General features: G+C 35.6%; 1 long non-coding RNA gene across 1 annotated transcript; it reads left to right on the top strand.

Annotated features, from left to right (window-relative positions):
- LOC105771600 (uncharacterized) lies at positions 1-3,043 on the top strand. The gene is made up of 6 exons (XR_001126586.2): positions 1-625; positions 708-811; positions 987-1,105; positions 2,310-2,388; positions 2,513-2,621; positions 2,712-3,043. It is a non-coding gene; the product is annotated as an uncharacterized LOC105771600 (long non-coding RNA).
- Positions 3,044-8,808: the final 5,765 nt, after the last annotated feature.

Genomic DNA, 8,808 nt, shown 5'->3' with positions numbered 1-8,808 from the left:
GTTCCTTCCCTAATACACCCGGTCCCGTAATATGTAATCCCCCCATCCAGCACCTATTACAGAATCCTTACCCATTTCTTATTTTCGTTTCCTTTTTCTGCCCTCATAGATTTATGTTTCTTCTTCTATCGATATTGCAGTTCTGTCCTCATTTCTTCTGCTTTCATAACAAATCCTCAACATTGTCTTCATCGGAGGCCGATTTTTTTCTCTCCTTTATTGTTTTTTTTTTTGGTTTGGGTTTTGTTTGAATGCAAGCTTTTGTTCCATGGATTTGTTATCTCAATCGGCTGACACTTTATCAACGCTCTCTTTAGGGTTAGTTTCATCTTCGCCGCAATCTCACCGTACCCAGATCCCTGATGACTCTATTAGTCTCGAGGTGGACGGAAGGGACCGACTCAGATTTTGCACTCTCCAAACTCTGAACGCAACTCAGATTTTTATCAGGACCGACTCAGTTTAATGATCAATCACGCTAGAAAGGTAAGAGAGTAACGAAGGATCGATCATCGCCAAAGTCAACGAACCGCTCAAAATAATGGCTGGAAACTTAGGATGCGTCGTCTTATCCGTTGATGGCAACGAAGGAAGCATGGACGCCTTACGATGGGCACTCGATAATGTTAAGCTCCGACTATTCACGGCATGATTGATTTTTCTTATTTCTGATATGTGCGAATTGATTTTTCTTTTTTGAAATTCAGCCCATCTAGAAGTTCCTGCATTCACGGCAGCTATCGAGGCGCATCAGAAGAGAATCACTGATGCGATCTTGAACCATGCTCTTCAGATTTGCGCTGAAAAGAAGGTCAATTATTATTATTATTTATTTTTCCAAGTTATTGTTAATTAAGGTATATAGGCAAATATTCTTTAGAGGTTTGACCTTAAGTGATTAATTAATTAAATTAAATTCATCGTTTTTGTTAGTATTTAACTTGCTGAGGAAAATGAATTACGAGTTTGGAATATTTCTAACTCAGGCAAACGTGAAAACTCAAGTTGTGATTGGGGATCCAAAGGAAAAAATTTGTGAAGTAATTGAAAATGTGCATGCTGATTTGCTTGTGATAGGTTCCCGAGCTTTTGGCCCTATTAAAAGGTATTTTCCTCATTGCAATGTAACATTCCTTGAATCGAGACTGGTTGAATTGTTTCATTAGACCATTTGTGTTATAATTTTATTCATGTTGATTGAGTTCGTTTTCATGGAATTTGGTTATATCTCTGCATCACATGAATTGCCTATGCATTTAATTTAGTATTTCACATTGTTGTTAAGATGTTTAACCTTGTGAATCCTGATCATTGATCAAGGCATCATAAAAAGAGAGCTGATCAAGCATGATAATAATGGACTAAATGAAGCCTTAGTGAAGAAGTTAGCATATAGGCTAAGCTTATCAATTGTAACAACTTCTAATTGAAATGTGAAATGAAAATTTATATTACTGGATTGGGGAATTTGTTCTATTTAGTAAAGCATTCTAATATATGTCTTTTGAAGCATTGTTACATGTGTGCTCAGAAGTTTTTAACATGAATAAACATTTGTTTATATGCCTGCATTCTGGTTCTGGACATGCAAAGCCTTTTGTTTAGATGATTTTCCTGCTTCAACTATGGTGTTTCGACTCCAGCTTCTTTTTGTCTTTTCTTTGGATGGACCAACTCCGCCTTCTGTTGTTGGATGCCTCCCTTAAATTAGTTAATAGCATTGATATTACTTGCATCAATACAGTTGGTAGGACATAGGACTACTATTATAACTTGCCTTCCAGTGGACCATCCATTCATTTCAAATATGATGTTCATATCTGCTGCTGTTTGCTCCGAATGTTGTAGCTAAAGATAAAAAATTGGCATTACCTAAGGAGAGGTGACCGGTGTCTCTGGTAGCATTTCTCATTGCTTAAAATCATAAAATTAATAACACAGTAGACCATGTTGAGAAAGGTGATGAAGCCGATTGTTTTTCATTGTAGCACATATATTTGAGTTATATATGTATATAGTTTAGTTGCTAATTTCATGATGTTCAATTATTGGCATTGCCATAATTTTTTTTATAGTATCAAGCACTAAAAAGATTTTCATATAAAGCTGGCAATGGGAAGGATCATATTTGCTCTGAATTATTTTCTTGTACAAAGTTGTAGTTTCCTATTTTGCATTCAGAAAGCTCAAACATGACTTAAAACTTATATATATATTCTCTTGTTCAGATTAAATTTGTATACTAAGGAGTGTGATACTGATATATTACTTATGAACTGGTTTGGGCTATTTCATGGTTCTTTATGCAGAATGTTGTGGTTGATCAAGCACTTGGGCCTGGAAAAAGAGTTACCGTTGCAATGGGAACTAACCAAAACTTGGATTATGGTAATAAAATTGTTCTTATACTATTTCATGTTTCATGTTTCATTGTCATGTAATTGTTTTTCTGAATTGTTTTTCTGAATTTAGCTTTTAATTTCTTCTGCTGAATGCTTGCTTTATATTGTAGTTGAACTAAGATCTTGAGGCAGTACTGCAACTTGTTAACAAATATGCCTTCTGGTTTTTGGTGCTTTAGAGGAAACATGTGCTCTTGGCAATTTAGCCTTCCTGGAGAGGTAAATTACTTTTGATTCATTGTGATTTTTAAGCAACCTTACCTCATGGCCTTCTATTTCCTGATTTATCAATGCATCATATTAATTCAGAATTGGCAGAGATTGCTTTTTCCCTTAACTTGTGGAATGGACAGATGAAGTTGGAGGTTATTTTCAATGGCAACTTTGGACAGTATTCGTTTTCCTGCTAGATTGGTGAGCTATTTTGTTTGAAGTGAAGAATTGGTTTCATGGAAGGCCAATTGGAGTTGAGAGCAGGGTGAAAGAGATATTGTATTGGCTTGAATTTCTTCTATTGAATGCTTGCTTTATATTTTTAGTTGAAGTGAGATATTGAGGCAGTACTTCCGTTTAATTCAGAATTGTTGTAAATTCAATCGAGTTCTTGATGATAATTCGATATGGTTATGTTTTTATTTTTATTTTTAGAGTTCAATTCTTACTCACTTATTAAATTTTATTAGTTATAATTATTTTAAATTTTATTAAATCATATATTTTAATTAAAATATATTTAATATTAATTATTTCAAATTATCTTTTATAGTATCATATATTATGATTTGAGTAAATTCATATAAGAATATTAATTATTAAGAATTTTATTAAATTATATATTTTAATTATAATATATTTAATAATAATTATGTTTAAATATGATTAAATTATTTATTATTGATATTAATAATCTTATTAAAAATAATAATTTACCAAAACAAATTTCTAGTAATTATTAAGAATTTTATTAAATTATATATTTTAATTAAAATATATTTAATAATAATTATGTTTAAATATGATTAAAATATTTATTATTGATAATAATAATCTTATTAAAATTTAAATAACAATAATAATAATCATTTACCAAAACAAATTTATGCTAAGGGTATTCTAGTCATTTTAGTTTTTTCCACTATGCTATTACACCTCTATTCCATTCAACCAAACACAAGATTACTATTACGCCTCTATTCTATTACATTCAACCAAACAGTTGATTTGCTATTACACCTCTAATCCAATACACCTCTAATCCAATACAGCGAACCAAACGCACCCTCAGTTTAAATTATAGTATAAATATAAAAATTATGGTAATTTATTGTTAATACTGTGATATATAAAACACAAATTTTAAATATATTTTAAAATTATATTATGGTAAATTTAAATGCATAAATTTATTGTTTTTCGATTTAAAACTTTAGGTTAAACACATTTTGGAATTTAAATTTGACAATTTTTATCATATTGAGGCCTCAATTTTTTTTTCAAGTTAAGCTTTCAATTTGACAATTGTTTCCGCATTGGGACTTCAGCTTCTTTTTTTATCCAAGTTAGTCTTTTTTTTTTTGGTGAAATAAAAACATCAGTTACATAAAGCAACCATTCGTTTTATCTGCATGAATTAAATCTAAAAGATCCTTGGGAGCCTCATCAATAATTTTTAAGCTTGATTTCCAACTTAAACCGAGTTTAGCAAGACGATCTGCTACGAAATTTTGAATTCTTGGAATGTGCTTTATCCTCCACTCCCCTGCTGAATGCAAAATACGAAGAGTTCTTCGGAGCACAGTAATCCCTGAGTCTTCCAATTCCATATTAGACAAGATCTGAGCAACTTCCAGATTATCTGTCATAATAGTGAAACGTTTATAGCCCTTATTAAGTAGAATGAGGATCCTGTCAAGAATAGCCCAAACTTCTGCTTCGAAAGGGGAGCACATGCCAAGGAATCGGTTAAAACCCACTATCCAATTTCCATCTCGGTCTTGAGCCACTCCTCCTGATGCAGCATAGCCAGAATCTCTTGCTACAGCTCCGTCAGTGAATAAAAACACCCAATTGTCAGCTGAATTGATCATCAAGGAAGAGCCCGGCTTGCTCTTAAATTGATCTTCAGTATGGAAGGTGTAGTGACGGCCCCAACAACTAGAGACTTTTACCACTTCCGTTGCTGTCCAAGATAAATGCTGGAAAATGTATAGATTTCTATTCTTCCATATACGCCAAGCGACTAATCCAAACAGGCATGACCACGTGAGACCATAATCCTGCAATCTTTCATTAAAACAAAGGTTTAAAAAAAGCCAATCCTGAAAAGGAACGGAAAAAAACCTTTGTTTTAACTGATTAGGAATCACAAGCCGCCACACATCTTGCGCGGAAGGACAATCTCTAAGCACATGGACCAAGTCTTCAATATCATGTCCGCATATAGAACAAGAGCTACAATGATAGATTCCCCTCCTAGCTCGTTCCGAATTTGTAAGAAGTTTTTGATTGAAAGCAAGCCAAAGGAAGACTCGTACTCTCTGAGGACCTTGATATTTCCAAACAATCTTCCAGTAATCCTCCTGAGGATTCCAAGAATTCTCTTTCAAACGCCAATAGGCACTACGAACTGAGAAGACACCAGACGCGGACTGAGTCCAAATAATCCTATCCGAACCAGAGTGAGGGTGAGGAGGAGGAATCTTGACAATTCTATTTATTATAACTTCAGCACCCAGCACGAAATAAATCCAAATTCCAGCTACCATCCGAGTTGACCATCTCCCTAACACAACAATCCAAATCAAGGTTAGCAGGATGGTGAATTTTTGAAATTAAAGGTCCCATACCGAATCCAAGGATCTTTCCAAGATCTAGCAAGAGCACCGTCTCCAATAGACCGTGCAATATTATCTCTAAGGATTGGCCATATCTTAGAAAGTGCCCTCCATAAAAGAGAGCATTGGTTTCTTTTAATAGAATCCGGGAGTTAGTCTTTCCAACCATATTTGGCACGAAGAGCACGAACCCAAAGTGCATTACTTTTAGAAACAAGATTAAATCCAATCTTCATAAGAAAAGATGAATTTTGATCTTCCAAATGTCTGAAACCAAGACCTCCTCGAGACCTTGGTTGGCAAATAGAATTCCAACCCACTAAAGACATTTTCGGATGGCCATCAGTACTACCCCAAATAAACTGCCTGACCACTCTTTCAATGTCTGCACAAATACCTTTCGGGATCATCAAGGACTGCATAAAATAATTAGGAATAGAAAGAAGAACTGATTGGGCCAAAGTGATTCTACCAGCAATAGATAGATTCCTAGCATCCCAACTCTGTAATTTCTTCCTCACTTTATCCACAATAAAATTCAAGGTACTTTTGGAAATCCTTTGGTGTAAGAGAGGAACACCTAAATAGATGCCAAGGTTTTGGACTTCGTGAAATCCAAAAAGTTGGTTAATTTGATTACGAACATTCTCTTCTGTATTTTTGGAATAAAAAATGCTACTTTTCCTAACACTTATTTTGTGTCCTGAGATCACACAAAATCGAGTTAGAATATTATCCAGGAGACTAGCTTGGTCGAACTGAGCTTTACAAAAGATAACTAAGTCATCCGCAAAGAACAAATGAGAAACTGAAGGACCTGTACGAGAAAGATGAATTGGATCCCATTTCCCCGAGTTAATTTCAGTCCGAATAAAATGTCCTAACCATTCCATGCATAGCACAAATAGATAAGGCGATAAAGGACAACCCTGGCGAATACCTCTCTTAGGTTTGAACTTTTTAGTAAGTGTCCCGTTCCATAGAATTTGCATGGAAGAGGAAGAAATAGCAGACATGATTACTTTCCTTAAGAAGACATGAATTCCAGCATCAACCAAAGAAGCTCTTATAAAGTCCCAACTAACTCTATCGTAAGCTTTCTCCAAATCTAACTTAATAGCCATCCACCTCCTTCCTTTCCTATTACAGCGCATAGAGTGAATGATCTCTTGAGCTAAGATAATATTATCAGAAATGTTACGCCCAGCTATGAATCCAGCTTGTTCTTGGGATATAAGCTTAGGAAATATAACTTTAAACCGATTCGCAATAATTTTCATTACCAACTTGTAGAGAACAGAACAAAGGCTAATAGGCCTAAAGTGGCTAAAGTCCTCAGGGTTCTCTTTTTTGAGAATTAACACGATTAGTGTATTGTTCAATTCAGCTTCAATCGGACGTCCATCAAAAATTCCTTTGACCCACTGACACACATCATTCCCAAGAATATCCCATTGGCTTTGGAAAAAGTGAGCATGGAAACCATCACTCCCAGGAGCTTTCAAAGGAGCCATGTCAAACAAAGCCCTTCTAATCTCCTCATTAAAAATTGGAGCCTCTAGGAAATTAATCTCAGAAGAGTTAAAGCAAGGAAAACCAACATTTGGAGTATCCCCCAACGTAGGAGAATCCTCTCCAAAGAGTCCTTCAAAGAATTCCACCGCCTTAGCCTGCAGGATATCTTGATCTGTACACCAATCCCCATTATCAACGCGTAAGGTTATGATACGATTGAGTTTCCTTCTCCTCATCGTGCGATTATGAAAAAACTTTGTATTTCGGTCCCCCAAATGAAGCCAATCACAGCGAGCCTTTTGTCTCCAAAGTAGATCTTCATGATCAAGCACATTTTCCAGCTCCTCCCGAATTTCCAATTCTTTTCCAGCTAAATATGTAGAGGAATAATGCTCCATGGTTTTTTGGATATTATTAAGAGATCTCATAAGATTTCTCTTACGAGTACCCAAAAAACCATAAATATTCCTGTTCCAATCTTTAGCAAAAAAAGTGAAATTTTTCAAAGATTCAAACATATTACCTGTGAAGTTCCACTTTTCTTTAACAAGGTTGGGGAAATCACTATGTTTCGTCCATCCCGCTAAGAACCTGAACGGTCTGCTTCGAGAAATGTTAAGGTTGGGTGCAGTAGATAACAAGAGGGGCCTATGATCTGACTTGATACGAGTAAGATGATGGACAGAGTATTGAGGAAAAGTAGACACCCAAGCATCATTGGCTAAGGCCCGATCAAGTCTAACAAATGTACCACATCTTTGCCAAGTGAATGCAGGTCCATTAAACCCCAAATCCTGCAACTCACAAGACTCAACAAAATTACCAAAAAAATCACAGCGCTTACCAATAGAGACAGGACTCTTTTTATCAGAAGAAAATAAGATAGCATTGAAATCTCCCATAATTAGCTAATGAGAAGAAAGGTTAGAATTTGTAGATTTTAAGTCATCCCAAAGAAGCTTTCTTTTAGACCTATCCGGACTGCCATAAACAAAGGAAATAAAAAACGAATTATTAGGAATACTATTATTAACACGTAAGAAAATAAATTGCGGATGATTTCGAACAATATGAATTTGTATAGAATCCTTCCAACCAATCCATATGCCACCTGAAAAACCAATAGCTTCAACCCTATGTGAAAAGTTAAACCCCAATTTTTCAATAATAAGATTAGCCTTGAAACCACTCACTCTCGGTTCCACCAAACAAACAATATCAGGCTTGTACTCTGCATTGTATTCCTGAAAAACTCGTAAAAACTTCCTGCTAGCACTCCCTTGACAATTCCATGTAAAAATTTTTAAATTTAAAGACATAATAAGATATAAAAATAAATGAAAAAGTGAAATGAACCAATATCCCAATATCACCTTATCAAAACAAACAAAACCTATAAGGACTAAAAGAATATCCTTACTGTCCAGGAGCATTGTCTCCCTCTATTTGCACACTAGAGCCCCCTCTATTTACAACCCCAAGATTAGGAGGTGCAAAGGACGAGATGCTCTCGGCGAGGTGTTCCATCGACTCCTTCAAAGATGCTCGCTGGGATCCTAAAATTTTGAATCTAGTATTGCTGCCATGAAGGATCTTAGCCTGTTTCTTAGCTTGACATCTTCCTCTGTTCTTAATACCTTTACCCGAACCGGAGGATAGCACCAGAGAAGAATCTAAATTTTTTGGGGGGTGGATAATGATGTTTTCCTTGCTTTGAGAGCTGTTATGAAAAACCACCGCCGAGTGTCGATTAGAATCTAGATTTCCAACATCTAGAGAAACAACTATACTATCCCGACTTGAATCCATTAAAACTGTCTGGTTTTCAGAACTTTCTCCTTCAGACCTGACCCCCACACTGTCTCCTAGGATTTTTTGCATTTCAGATGCAGCAAAAGACCGACTGCTGCTTCCATCAGCAGTAAAGAGATGTTGGGCTACCAGTTCCGGAGCAGGTGAGCCCAAAGTTCTTCGGGCCTGACCCGCAGTTAAGTCTCCATGGCCCAAACTGCTAAAAGCCTTAACTATATTGGGAGAATTTTCCTTCAGAATAGAAA

Source organism: Gossypium raimondii, chromosome 7, assembly GCF_025698545.1.
Source record: "Gossypium raimondii isolate GPD5lz chromosome 7, ASM2569854v1, whole genome shotgun sequence".
NCBI lineage: Eukaryota > Viridiplantae > Streptophyta > Magnoliopsida > Malvales > Malvaceae > Gossypium > Gossypium raimondii.
The sequence above is the reverse complement of the archived record's forward strand: the minus strand, read 5'-3'. Positions and strand labels throughout refer to the sequence as shown.